Below are 13,996 nucleotides of genomic sequence, written 5' to 3' on the forward strand. Positions count from 1 at the left end.
GTGTGTGTGTGGGTGCCACAGCACTCACATAGACCCCAGCTTCAGGGGTCAGTTTTCTCTGTCCACTCTATGGGACCCGGGGATTGAACTCAGGCTGGTCAGCAAGTACGTCCTGCTGAGGTAAAGCAGGATGGTGGTGGATGCCTTCAATCCCAAGAGGCTGAAGCAGGTGGATCTTTGAGTTCGAAGTCAGCCTGATCTGCACAGTGAGTTTCAGGACAGCCAGGGGCTACATAGGGAAACCCTATGGAGAGAGAGAGAGAGAGAGAGAAAGAGAGAAGAAGCAGAAGAAGAAGAAGAAGAAGAAGAAGAAGAAGAAGAAGAAGAAGAAGAAGAAGAAAGGAAGGAAAGAAGAAAGGCCAAATAAAATAAAATAAACGGCTGGAGTAAAAGCCCCCTACAGCCTCAGTTCTTTCCATGACTTCAAGGCAATAGAGGAAGTCAGCCACAGGAGTGAGGTGCTCCACAGGCTTCTCAGATAGAGGGGAACCAGGATGACTCCTTGGGGGGCTGTGAGAGAACAGCAGAAAGTTCCTCAGGCAGAAGAAGGCAGATGTTAGACCTTGTCTCAAAACAAATGGATGTTAAAAGTGAAGTAGAGGGCTTTGCACGATGGAAACAAAAATAACATTTGGGGGCCCAGCAACACAGCCCGGTGATGGGGTGCCGCCAGATATGCAAGGAGTGTGTGGCCCTGAATCCAGTCCCTAGCACTGCAAATAGATAAACATCGGGTTTTTGATCCTGCATGCTGGCTTTACAAATAGTTCTGGAGTCCTACTCAGGTCCCATGGGTGTGGGTATGCACTTGATAGCCATCTCCCCAGCTCATATCCACATATTTTTATATGTGCACCTAATGCTTTGATACTGCAAAAGCACTGCCTCCATTAGAACCACTATTTTTAATTAATTAATTAATTAATTAATTAGGTTGGTTGCTTCCCCCCCCATAAGACAGGGTTTCTCTGTGTAGCCCTGGCTGTCTTGGAACTCACTCTATAGGCCAGGCTGGCCTCAAACTCAGAGATCCACCTACCTTTGCCTCCCACGTGCTAGGGATCAAAGGCGTGCGCCATCAAGCCCAACGAGGACACCACCATGTTAAGTGAGGCTGAGCACTTGTGCAGCTTAAGTGTATACATGAGGCCAAGAGAACCCCATTTTTGCAAACTGAGGTGCTGAGAGCAACCCCTTGTCTGCAAATCTGGTATTCAGGACTCTCAGCTCCGGGCGTCCTCACGAGGGTATGTTTGGGAGAAAAAAAAAAAAAGGGGGGTTGGGAGTGAGGAGAGTAGCCTACTGCTGGCTGTTGCTGCTGCTGTTCAAGCCCTGACACGCTGCCCTCTAGAGGCACGCTGGAAAGGGCCACACGGCCTCCACCCCTTCGTCCCTCCAGCCGCCATTTAGTCAGTGATGGAGGGAATGAGTTGGAAGGCCTTTTCTCCTCAGAATTCCCACTGCTTCCTGCTGGAGGGTAAGGATGGAGGCGAGCGACTTGTTTGTGTTTGTTCATTGAGACAGGCTCTCACTGTGTAGCCCTGGCTGCCTCGGAACTCGCTGTGTAGACCCTGTTGCTCTTGGAATTCCCGCAGATCTAGCTGTCTCTGTCTCCTTGAAGGTTGGGATTAAAGGCTGGTGCGGCCACACCCGCCCCACTTCCCGCCACCTTTCAAAAATTATTATTTCTTTTAACGGGTAGGCTGATGGGAGGCATGAGCTGTATAAACCGGCAGAAGGGCTCCTCTGCAGACCTGGGTCCCTGAACCCTGGGAAGGAGATGGGGAAGGCTGATTGGAAAGTCTCTGAAGTGGTCACAGTGAGGGGAAAGAAGGAAAGAGAAGTCTGAAAATTAACCTATCAGCCACCAGGGGGCGGTGTTGGGTCTCCTCAAGCGCCCCGATAAGGCTGCCCTGGAAAGGACGCAGAGCGTGGCTTCCCTCAACCCGGGCTTCTTTTCTGATACAGCAGAAACATCTCAGATTCTTGCGCCTGTGTGAAGGGAAAGCGCTGAGCGGCCTTGCAGGCAGTACCGGCTCCCCGGCTGGTGGGAATTTGGGGAGAAATACCCAGACCGACCACAAGAGGGAGACAGTGAGCCGAGCGCTTGGTTCCAAGAAAGAACCGTTTGCAAAAAGACTTCAAAAAGTGAGCTTAAACACGCCTGCCTGGAAACACCAGTGCTGGGTAGACGAGGCAGAAAGATCGCTCTATGGCACCCTGACTCAAAATAGAATAGGGGAGTAGTGCAGGTTACATCGTGAGAACCTGACTGCAAGGGAAAAAACAGGAGCTTTATTTTATATAAAGAGAGATGCCCAGTCTTACTGCTCTTACAGTGGACCTTAGCTCTGTTCCCAGCACTCTCTTCACAGCCGCCTGAAACTCCACACCCAGGGGAGCCCATGCCCTTTTCTGATTTCCGTGGGCACGTGCATTCACATGGCACATAGCCACACACACACACACACACACACACCTGTATATATAATTATTTTTTTGTTTAGCATTGGTTTTTGTTTTTCATTTGTTCGGTTTGTTCTGAGACAGGGTTTCTCTGTGTAGTCCTGGCTGTCCTGGACTCGCTTTGTAGACCAAGTGGCCTCTGTGTGTGCGTTCACTGCCGCCCTCTGCTGGAGACAACGAGCCACCGCAGGGCTGTGTTTCTTCCGGGGCCAGGCGGAGGGCGGTGCTCAGCTTGTACCGTGGTAGATGCGCCTGAGCGCACGAACATGCGCAGACGAGTGACAGGTGGATGTGGCGCGCCAAGGGGCATCAGTGCCTAGAACCCAGCAGCTGGGGCGAACTGCTCCGCTTCTTGCTGTTGCGTTTCTTGCGGGGATGGTCCCCTTGCTCATGGGTCTTCACACTTTGGGATCATTTCCCACCTCGAAGCATGGATTTGGCCTATCAGAGAAGTTTTTACTGGCAGTAGTTGGTGATCAGCACAGACATCCTCAGCTTTGTCAGGGTACAGAGCATGCGAGACTGGGGATGCCCAGCCTTAAATGGGAGGGACATCTTTATCATTCATCCTTTCCCAAGGTTTAGGGGTCATCACAGAAAAAGGAGGTGGAAAGGGCCCAAGACCCCGAGGTGGTGGTGGTTGACTGGCAGGAAACAGTCTTCCAGATACAGTAAGACAGGGACTGCGTGAACTCAACAGCTATTTTGACAGCTTTCACTAGACCCGTGCAAACCCAAGCCTCCAACCTTCAGCATGGAGAGAGAAATGGGTACACGGTTCCCTCCCCTAGCAAAGGAACTATTAGCAACTGATAGGTGTTGGGAGGTGAAGGGTCAAAATCTGGGTAGGTAGGCAAGAGGGTGAACCTGGAAGGAGACTCGGAGGTTTAAATATGATCAAAATGCATTGTTTGAAAGTCTCAAAGAACCAGATTTTTGTTTGTTTGTTTGTTTGTTTGTTTGTTTGTTTTTAAGAGCAGAGAGAAATGAACACATGCATGCTTAGTAGCTAAGCTTCTCCACTCTGCAGCGACGGCTCAGACCCAGGGACTGATGTTGCCCCACTCAGGCTGGGCCTCACCACATCCGTGAAGGCAATCAGGACAACACCCCCTCCCCACCACCACCACGACATGGCCACAGGCCAAGCTGAACAATGAGGAACCAGTTCTTCATTGAGACTTCCTTTTCAGGTGATTCTGAGCTGTGTCAAGTTGACCATCAAAATGAACCCCCACACTGAATAACTTGAGGGTAGTTAATGACTCCTAACAATGAAAACAAGGCATTGGGAAAGAAACTTCTGGAATGAGTAAGCGCAGGAGCGGTACCAGAACAGACACTTCGCCACTCCCCAGACTCGGGGTACAAAGAACCATACACGGAGGGGCAGTTTGTGGACACTGGAGCTTCCATTTAAGAGCTGCTGCCAGCCTGCAGCAGCCCTGTGAGGAGCGAGCTGGGAGAGTTAACGTCCTGACTCCACGTTCCTCCTCCCATCCTTTGATCGCTGGCCGGTGCTTGCCAACCCAGTGCCAAGTCTATGGACAAAGAACTCAGTAACCAGCCAGTGAAACGGTTCCTGGAACAAAGGTGTTTGCTGTTGAACCTGATGACCTGAGCCTGATCTCTGAGCCCCACGTGTAGAGAACCAGCTGTGGGCCTCTGGCTTCCGCTTGTGTGCTAAGGCACACACCCATGGGCCCCTCAGGCTTAGTAAACAAATGCAATAAGGAAAAAAAAACAAAACAAAACCTAAAAACAGAAAGAAGCCATTAGCGTTATTCACCGAGGTCCACCTCTAAGTACCCAGAGAAGGGGGTGAGAGCTGGAGTGCTGGAGACGCAGGCACTCACACCCAGAATGGAGACAGCAACAGGTGAAAAGCCTCCCGGTGTAGACCCTGAAGGAAAAGATCACCTCACTCCACATCATCCAGTTTGCCATTTATGAAAACGAGCCGCAAGCCAGGGGAAACATTGAAGGCGATGGATGAATTTCCATAAAACATAACAGAGTTTTCTTAACTAATCAGAAAGGACAAATAACCCACTCCAAAAAAAAAAAAAAAATTGAAAGTCATGAATCAGCATTAACCAGAACAGGAAATGCAAATTGCCACTAAACACAGGAAGAGACCTACACTGAGTTAGTTGCCACGGAAATGAAAAAGTGAACCACAGGGAGATAACACTTCCACCCACCTGACTGGCAGAAATCAAAAAGTCAGATATTACATGTCTGCTCAGGACGTGAAGTAAAAGGAATTCTGATACATCACCCAAGGGAATAAATTGGTACTTTTGAGATACAGTTCCTAGAAACACACATTTGGGGGCGAGGTTATGCACCTATGACCCAGAGTGGCAACCCTGTATGTGCTCCAAAGAAATCCTTGCCCATTGGCCAGTTACAGCCTTGCCTTTAACAAACAGCTTCTTCTTTTCCTAACCATCTCTCCCCTTCTCCTCCTCCTCCTCGAGACAGACGGGGTGTCTGTCAAGTAACCCATGCTGTCCTCAAACTTGCTAGGCAGGTTGACCTTGAAATATCTGACTCCTGCTTCCATCTCTCAAACGTTGGGATTACAGGTGTATGTCATCATTCCCCACTTAAATGAAACATTTTAATTTATTATTTTATGTCTATGAACAGCTTTTGCCTGCACGTATGTCTGTGCCCCACATGTGTGCCTGGTATCCAACCAAGCCAGAGGAGAGCATTGGATCCCCTGGAATTAGAATGACAGACAGCTGTGAGCCAGCATGTGGGTGCTGGGGATGAAGCCTGAGTCCTTTGGAAGAGCAGCCATGCACATAACCATCTCTCCAGCCTTGAATAAAGTTTCCTTTTGTTTAATTCAGGAGTGATTTTAGATTTCAACTGGATTATTCAGCTAGAGTAGAGTTCCCACCGGTGGGCTCTCCCCTACACTGTCATTTATTCTTAATGAAAGGCCACACCTTACTCAGATTTCCTTAGTCTATCTAATAATTCTATCTGTAGCAATCGGGTTTTTTGGATGCTGGGCATTAAACCCAGGGCTTCTTGCATACCCTCCCAAACCCTCAGCATTGCATTTGATTACATCACATCAGAGAGGTGTGTCAGGGGTGTGGCAGCGGGGTAGATTGAGGTTTCAAGGGGTTTGGTTCAGTAGATTATAACGATTTCTGTTGTTAAGCAACGAACCTCTAGGAACAGCCGGTGTGGCTGCACAAGAATGTTCTACTAAGCTAGATGTGCTTAGCAGGGGCTACGGAACAGTTTCGTGAAGCTAGGACACAATGGCCAGTTCATTCTCCTTCTTCCAGGATTAAGAGCCTGTCAACATCAAATAAGGTGATGCTGGCTGTGGAGTCTACTAGTGTTTTTACCACCATGGAGAAGGCCAGGGCCCACTTGAAGGGTGAAGCCAAAAGGGTCATCCTCTGTGCCCCTTCCACTGCTTCTGCTCCTCTGTGATGGGCATGAGCCTCGGGAAAGATGGCAACTCACTTGAGAGTGTCAGCAATGCCTCCCACGCCAGTAACTGCACATGTATTTGAATACTTGGTCCCCGGTTGGTGGAACCGTTGGGAAGGGTTAGGAGGTCTGGGCTTGTTAGGGGATGTGTGTCAGTGGCGGGGGGGGGGGGAGGGAAGCTTTGAGGTTTCAGAAGCCCATGAAAGTCCCAGTTAGCTCTCTCTTTCTGCCTTGCGCTGGTGGATCAGGGGGTAAGCTCTCCGCTCCTGCTCCAGGGCCATACCTCCCTGCCTGCTGCCTCACTCCTGATGGCCATGGCCTCTAACTCTCTGGAGCTAGAGTCCCAATAAGCTCTCTCTTTTATAAGTTGCCTTGGTCAGGATGTCTCATCTCAGTCCCCCTGGCCAAGGTCATCCCTGACAACTCTGGCATTATTGAGGGACTCATGATCAGAGCCTATACCAGCACCCCCCCCTCAGGAAACTGAGTATCACCCACTTGGGAAACTGAGATGTGATGGTTTGGGGGAAGCCCAGAACATCATCCCTGCATCCACTGGTGAAGCCAAGGCAAGGTCATCCCAGTGCTGAACAGAAAGTTCACCTGTGTGTCCTTTCACATTCTTAATATGTCCTTTGCTGCCCCATTCTGCCTCCTTGGGGTATTCAGGTTCATTGTGCACTGGTCTAGACTTGAGAGAGGGAAACTTAGCCAAGGCAGGTGAGTGCAATGCAGGATCTCGGTCAGCAGTGAGTTCACAAAAAAACAGACATCTTGGGAGACAGCTCCTTTAATCGGGGAAACAAAGGCCCCCTTTTAGGAGATGATAGGGGCTATCAGGGTGAGTGTATGTCATTGGCCACTGCCAAGGTGCTGGGAATGCCTTATTTTCATGAAGAGGCACTTGCTGGACATGACCTTAGAAGGAGAGAAGTTTAACCTGACTATCAGGCTGTGCGACCACCTCAAGGGTAGCAGAGGTAGGGAACACGCATAAGGCTATGTGCTCCAGGACATGCAGGCCCAGGGCAGGCTGGGAGCAGTTCTCCTCCTGCTGGTCTCAAACAAGATTTCCAGAGTTTAGACACAACTTCACCTCACTCTTTCTCCAGACTGTCCCCCTCCCCCCTCCCCATCTCCCTGTCACACAGCTCCCCAGCCCCACATCTCCCCCTTTCTGTTTTATAGAGGGGAGCTATATCATCACGGTCATCATCAGCCTCTAGGTGGGGAATGGTTTGGTATTGAACCAGAACCTGGTTGGTAGTGACTGGCAATTTTGCTTATTTGCCGTCTTAGGATGGAACAGGGGGCCACGAGGAGGAAAGTCCCAGTAGTCAGTACGGGGCTAAGGAGGGGAAGAAGCCAAACTACTGGAGGGTTTGAGTACCATGGGGTAGGGGTGTTGGGCACATAGCATGCCCAAAGATCTCGTGAAAGATCTTCAAGGGTTTGTATGTTTTGTTCCATCAGTCCAGACTCATTGATGTAGAATCGACATTCTTCCCTTCCCTGCTCAGCAGTCCCTGAGTCCAGAGCTCTCTGGTTCTGTGGACAACCCTTCCTAGGGAGGTGATCTGTCTATGGTGGAAGCCATGGCCTGGTCAGTCAAGCTTATTCTGGAAGTCGTCAGCCAGGTGATATGTCTGGTCCTTTTGCTCTGAAAGCACACAAACTTTAGTTGTTTGTTTGTTGTGGGTTTTTGGTTTGTTTGTTTTTTTTTTTTTTTTTTTTTTGACACGTTTTCTCTTTAGCCTTGGCTCAGAGTTCTGGGCTCGCTTTGGCTGTCCTTGAACTCACAGTGATCCAACTCTCTGTGCCTCCCTCCCTGAGTGCTGGGATCAAAGGTGTGCATCATTACACCTGGATATACCCAAACTTTTCCCCTCCTCTTCTTCTTCTTTTTGATTTTTTGAGACAGGGTTTCTCTGTATAGACTTGGCAGTCCTGGACTTGATTTGTAAATCAGGCTGGCCTCAAGCTCACAGCAATCCACCTGCCTCTGCCTCTCTAAGGGCTGGGATTAAAGGCCTGCATGCCCCACCATGCCCCGCTACACACAAACATTTAGAGGTTAACATTGTAGGTAAATTTTTGCATTAACACATGTATGGAATGTGCCATGTGCACAAATCAGCTAATGATGGCTCTCTGCTCTGTGTTTGAGCAGGTGAAAAGCGCCTGTCAGCTTTACAAGTCCGTTTGTACTGTGTAATCAAACTGTAATATAACTTTCCATCCGTGCCATGGAAAAGGATGGCATATAATAATAAGTCATGAGGACTGGGTAATTAACGTTTATTGGCTAGGGTAGAGACACTCGTGTCTTAGCTAGTAGCTTGAGCTACTTCCATGTAAGAGAATCAACATTCATGTCACCTGTTCAGTTGATCTTCTAAGTCTCTTATTTCATGTCCAAAAGTCAAGATTTTTAGAGGTCTTCCCTGGTCGAATCAAATCTTAATTAACTTTGAAGGAATTCCTATTGAGACAAGAGCAAACTTTCTTCCCCAACCCAACACATTTCTTGACTTTTATTCTGAGATCTACACATCCTTAAGGTATATAAGCTGATTTAATTCAACAGTCCAGTGTTACACGTCTTAATGACATTTCCATTTATGAAGTCAATAAAGCATCAGGTAACCTATCTCTGGGAGACCTTGAGACAGTCTTTTGTTTTATGAGCATTTATTTTAAGGTACTGTTAGATCTTTTTATACCAGTAACATGTTTTATGTTATTATTGTATCCATACAGTAATAACACAACAACTGGAGCGTTGTCAGTTTTAATCTGTCAAGGTATCTCTAAGGTAGCCGTCACTTCCAATAAGTGTGTAATAACAGAATCAGTCTTTTTACAACTCAAGGCAGAAGCCCATTGAAATCCCAAATAGGTATCAAATGTATGATGTAAGTATTTTAATTTTTCAAACTCTGTAAAATGAAACCTATCCATCTGCCAAATTTTATTCCTTTGGGTCCCTTTAGGGTTACTTTCAGCACGCAATGAAACTTGATTATATAAAGAACAAATAGGATAATTCTCTGTAATTTCCTGGGCTTGTTGTGAGGTTATAGAAAAAAAAATTTATTTAAACCTCTAATATTAACGTAATGTCTTTTATGGAAATTTTGAAGCCTTCAATTGTAGTTGTATAAATAATGAAGTTAATTTTGAATCATCTGGAGTAAGTTTGGTAGTTTTTATATGTAAAACTTTTTTTTTCATATTGAGAGTCAGTAACTACATTAAGAGATTTTGGAAAATCTAATAGAACCACAAGAATAGCATCTAGCTCTGATTTTTGAGCTGAAACATATGGACCTTGAATTACTCCACTTAATATTTTCTTTATTTTATAACCTGTTATTCTTGATTTATTAGCAACTGTGTAAAAGGTAGGAGCTTTAGAAACTGGTGTTTTATTATGTGAAGAAGAATCTAATTGGTTCTCTTTATAAACTGAAGTCGCTTTTGGGGGGTTATTTGTTGTTAATTCATCCCAAGAATTTATTGCAAGTTCTTTGCCAATTGTTATTGGCTGCCCATAATGAGGTTCTTCAGCCCCCTAAGTTTTTTCTGATAGTGGACACCGGGCTGTTCCATGGACTGCGGGAGGGGTAAATATACTGACGTGACAGGATTGTTTTCTTTTGTTTTGTTTTGTTTTTGTTTTTTACTGTATCTCTCAAGTGTCTCCCTATTAGGAAAGAAATATTTTTTTCCCATAAAGGGCTCTTTAACATTGAGTTATTCCCACTACTAGGGAAAAAAACAGAAAACATTTGAACAAAATTCAAGCAGAGAAGCAAGAAAATTCTAAGTTCTGGGCGAGCTGTGCTATCTCCAGCTGCGGAGGCAGAAACTCCACCCATTATTCTTGGAATTCAGGTTTTGCAGCTCTGCGCTGGCGGGGCCTTAGCTGAAAGGCTGAGGAGCACCCCGCGGCCAGAGAGCTCTGAGCTCCAGCTACCGTCAGTTCCCGTGCAATCCTTTGTGGCGTCCAAGGCACAATGTCTCAGAGCCATCAGGGTCCCTCGTGGGGAGGGTCTCTTGTGTTTCCCATTCCTCCTGACCCCTCCACCCGAGTGTCAACCCCATCCTCTCCCACCCGGGAGCCCACCAGCGGCCACCAGCCTCACGTCCACCACAGAAGTATGCTGGCTTGGCTCCAGGATGGTTGGGGTGGCTGGGGATGAAGGGGGGGGCACTCCAAGGCTTACAGCTCCCTGGCAGCGGCACCCACTGAATCCTGGGGTGGGTTAGGTGGGGCCAGCGTGGTCCTGGGGAGGAGGGGCTTTTTTTGTTGTTTCCTTTTAAGGAGTCAAAGAGAGGATGGTGAGTGCTTGTGGGAAGGGGGAGCCAGGAGGGAAGCAAGCTAAGGTTACCCAAAAAGCTCTGGAAGGAGGCGAGAGCCTCATCTTTGCGTAGCGCCTCCCATTGTTAAAAAAAAAAAAAAAAAAAGCGGGGGGGCCTGGAGTGACGCTCTTGGGGGGGGCGGGGACGAAGAGTGACAGATGTCCTGCCAATTCTGGGGCGTGTTCAAAGTGGCCACCTGACCCTGGAGGAGGGATTTCGTTCAGGGGGCACGGATGCCGCCCTCCACAGCTGCCTGCCTGTCTGAATTCTCTCAGATCCTGATCAGGGTACCAGTCCAGTGCGGTGAACTTTGGGAATGTCTGAAATTTCGGATCTGTGGCAGAGCCGAGAGTTTTCTTGCCAGCAGAGAGAGGGGCGGAGTTGGCTGGCAGCTTCTGAGGTGTTTTCCTCTGTCATGGAATTACAGAGATTAAGAAGCTGTGTAATAGAGGGGTTAGGTGACTTCCACTCCGTTTTCTGGACGGGGTTCTAGAGTACTGGGTTGCAGGGCAGAGGAAAGAGAAGCAGGGGAAGCCGAGAGCTGGTGCAGCGGTTCCTCTGTCCTCGTAACTGAGTCCTGGGGAGTGCAGGGTTGGGTAGAGGGGAGTGGGGAAAGCCACCGAGGCTTGTTTTTTTGTTTTTGTTTTCTGTGGTGGGGGGAAGAAGGAGAGAGAGAGTTTTACTACACGGGATTTTTTATTTTATTTTTTGAGGGTGGTAGTTTTCTAGACAGAGTTTCCTGGATTCACTTTGCAGACCAGGCTGGCCTCGAACTCACAGAGACCCGCCTGCCTCTGCCTACCTAAGTGCTAGGATTACAGGCCTTCGTCACTGTGCCAACTGCCCCTATTTCCCTAATCTGAGGTTTGTTTTGATGTGATGAGGTGTTTCCCAAAGCAGAGGTCAGGGAAGAACTTTCGGGGGGGGGCTGTGCAGCTCTGAGGGGGATCCCTCAAAATCCCCAATCATAAGCTTTCCTGCAAATTACAGAAAAAATTGGTGACCACCTTTCTATGGCTTTTAACTGGACTCTGCTTAACCAGGTTTCTTTCTTTCTGTCTTTCTATTTTAAGAATTTAAAAAAAAAAAAAAAGATAGGGGTGTTTTGGCTAACACCCAAGCGGGCTGTCGGGGTCCAAGCAGCCATTTCAGGGCTTTCCACCAATGCCAAGGAATCACCTTGGCCAGAAGGTGTCAACTGCCATCTCTGTGTCGGAACCCACGGGCAAACCAAAAACAAAGGAGGAAAAGATAGACGGACAGCCGTCTGTGTGGGGAGGCTTAGGGTCTTTGGGCTAATGCCAGAAGCCCGGGGATACTCACCTTTTCCCTGCTCAGACTGAAGAGCCTATAACATCCACACTGGGCACCAGTTTAGGCCCTGTGCCTGCTTCCTCTTTGGGGTATCCAGGCTTGTTTCCTACTGAGCTGGACTGGAGGGAGGGAAACTTAGCCATGGCAGGTGGGTGCGATACAGGATCTTGGTTGGCAGTGAGTTCACAAAAAACACACACCTTGGGAGACAGCTTCTGGGAGACAGCTCCTTTAATTGGGGAAACAAAGGCCCCCTTTTAGGGGATGAGTATTTGCTATCAGGGTGAATGTATGTCATTGGCCGGTGCCAGGGTGCTGGGAATGCCTTATTTTCATGAAGAGGGATGCCAGGTGCTTGCTGGACATGACCTTAGAAGGAGAGAAGTTTAACCTGACCATCAGGCTGTGCGACCACCTCAAGGGTGGCAGATGTGGGGGGAGGGGGCCATAAGGCTCCATGTGTCAGGACATGCGGGCCCAGGGCAGGGAGGCAGCAGTCCTGCTCCAGCTGGTCTCAAGACGAGATTTTGGGGGTCAGGACACGCCTCAACCTCACGCTTGCTCTAGGCCAGCTCCCCAGCCCACAGTCCACCAAGGATTTGACCTGCTGCCTGGAGAAAGCTGTCAAATATGATGACACCAAGAAGGTGATGAAACAGGCACGTGGGGGACCCCTGAACTATACTGAGGACCAGGCTATCTCCTGTGACCTCTAACAGTGGCCCTCTTCCTCCTTTGGGGATGGCTGACGTTGCTCTCAATGACCACACTGTCAAGCTCATTCCCTGGTATGACAATGAATTTAGCTACAGCAACGGAGTAATGGACCTCATGGCCTCCACCTCCATGACCACCCGCCCCACCCCATCAAGAACAGGAGAGGGAAAGAGAGGCCCTCTGCTGGTGAGAAGTCCCTGCCTTGATTCAGCTACCAACACACTGAGCATTTCCTCCCCCCCCCACCACCACAGTTTCCACCCAGCTCTCCAGAGAGTACGGGTGTAGGGAGCCCTATTCTCTCAAATACCGTGAGTAAAGTTCACTACAACGGGGGGCTGGAGAGGTGGCTCAGTGGTTAAGGGCGCTGGCTGCTCTTCCATTTGCAACACACACACACATATGACATCTCACTACAGTCTGTAATCCAGGAGATCTGATGGCCTCTTCTGGTCTCAGTGGACACCCGCCATGGATGAGGTTCCCAGACATACATGCAGACAAAACACCCATCGCATAAAAGAAACAAACAAAAAGTTCACTGTGGCTCTTGCCCCACCGAATAGGCAAAATGGAATAAATATGTTATATTAGAACATTTACATAGGTGACAAAACTTCAAAGAGTAATGAGGAAACGAGGGTGTCTAGTGGAAAAGGGGCTGGTGATTTCTTGCTAGGAGTGCTCATCCAGAGGGCGGCTTGTGGGGGTTGTCTTTCCTTCTACCCTGCGGTATCCAAGAATTGAACTTAAGTCATCATGTTTTGTGGATGGCACCCGAGCCATGTCACTAGCTCACCTCTCCTCTCTTTTTGTGTTGTTTTCTTTGAGACAGGTTTTCTCAGTGTAGCCCTGGCTGTAGAACTCACTCTGTAGACCAGGCTGGCCCCGTACTCAGAGAGATCCACCTGCTTCTGCCTCCCCCAGTGCTGGGATGACAGGCATGTGACACCACCACCTGGCCAGAGCTCCAAATCTCCCGTTTAATGTGTATTCGTTCTGGTAGTTCTACTGCTCTGGAAAACCCTGACCTAGGAAGTTAGAATATAAAAGTAAGAATATGCCGTTAGGGAATTTCAAGTTAAAGCCAGATGCCACTACACACTTAATAGAATGGCCCGGATCCAAAATCCTATCAGCGCCAGACACTGGAGACAATGTGTGCCAGTGGGAACTCTAGTTCAGTGTGTGGCAATGCGTTGCGGTACTAAAACAGCTGGCAGTTTCTTACAGAGCTAATCATGCTTTTACCAGACTCCACTCTTTGTCCTCCATCATACACTGATTGAAGGCCTACCCGAGGATGCCCGTAGGGGCCTAATTTCTAACGTTCAAACCAGGAAGCCACGGCAATGTCCACTTAGTGGACGGATGCCTACTGTGGGCTATCCAGATGGTAGACTGTTAACTTCATCGCTGAAAAGAAGTGAGAAGAGCAGAGGCGATGCCTTGTATGTAATGGGCTGCCACACAAGCATGAGGACAGGAGCACCCACGTGCAAAAGCCGGGCAATGTTGGCACACAGCTGTAACCTCAGTGCCGGGGGGAGGGTTGGGGAACAGGAGGATCATCAGGGCTCTCTGGGGCAGCAAACCTAGCTCAATGGATACGCTCCAGTTAGTGAGCGCAGTGAGTGACCTTGACCCCCCCCCAAAAAAAATGTAGAGC

Source organism: Meriones unguiculatus, chromosome 11 (genome assembly GCF_030254825.1).
Source record: "Meriones unguiculatus strain TT.TT164.6M chromosome 11, Bangor_MerUng_6.1, whole genome shotgun sequence".
Lineage (NCBI taxonomy): Eukaryota > Metazoa > Chordata > Mammalia > Rodentia > Muridae > Meriones > Meriones unguiculatus.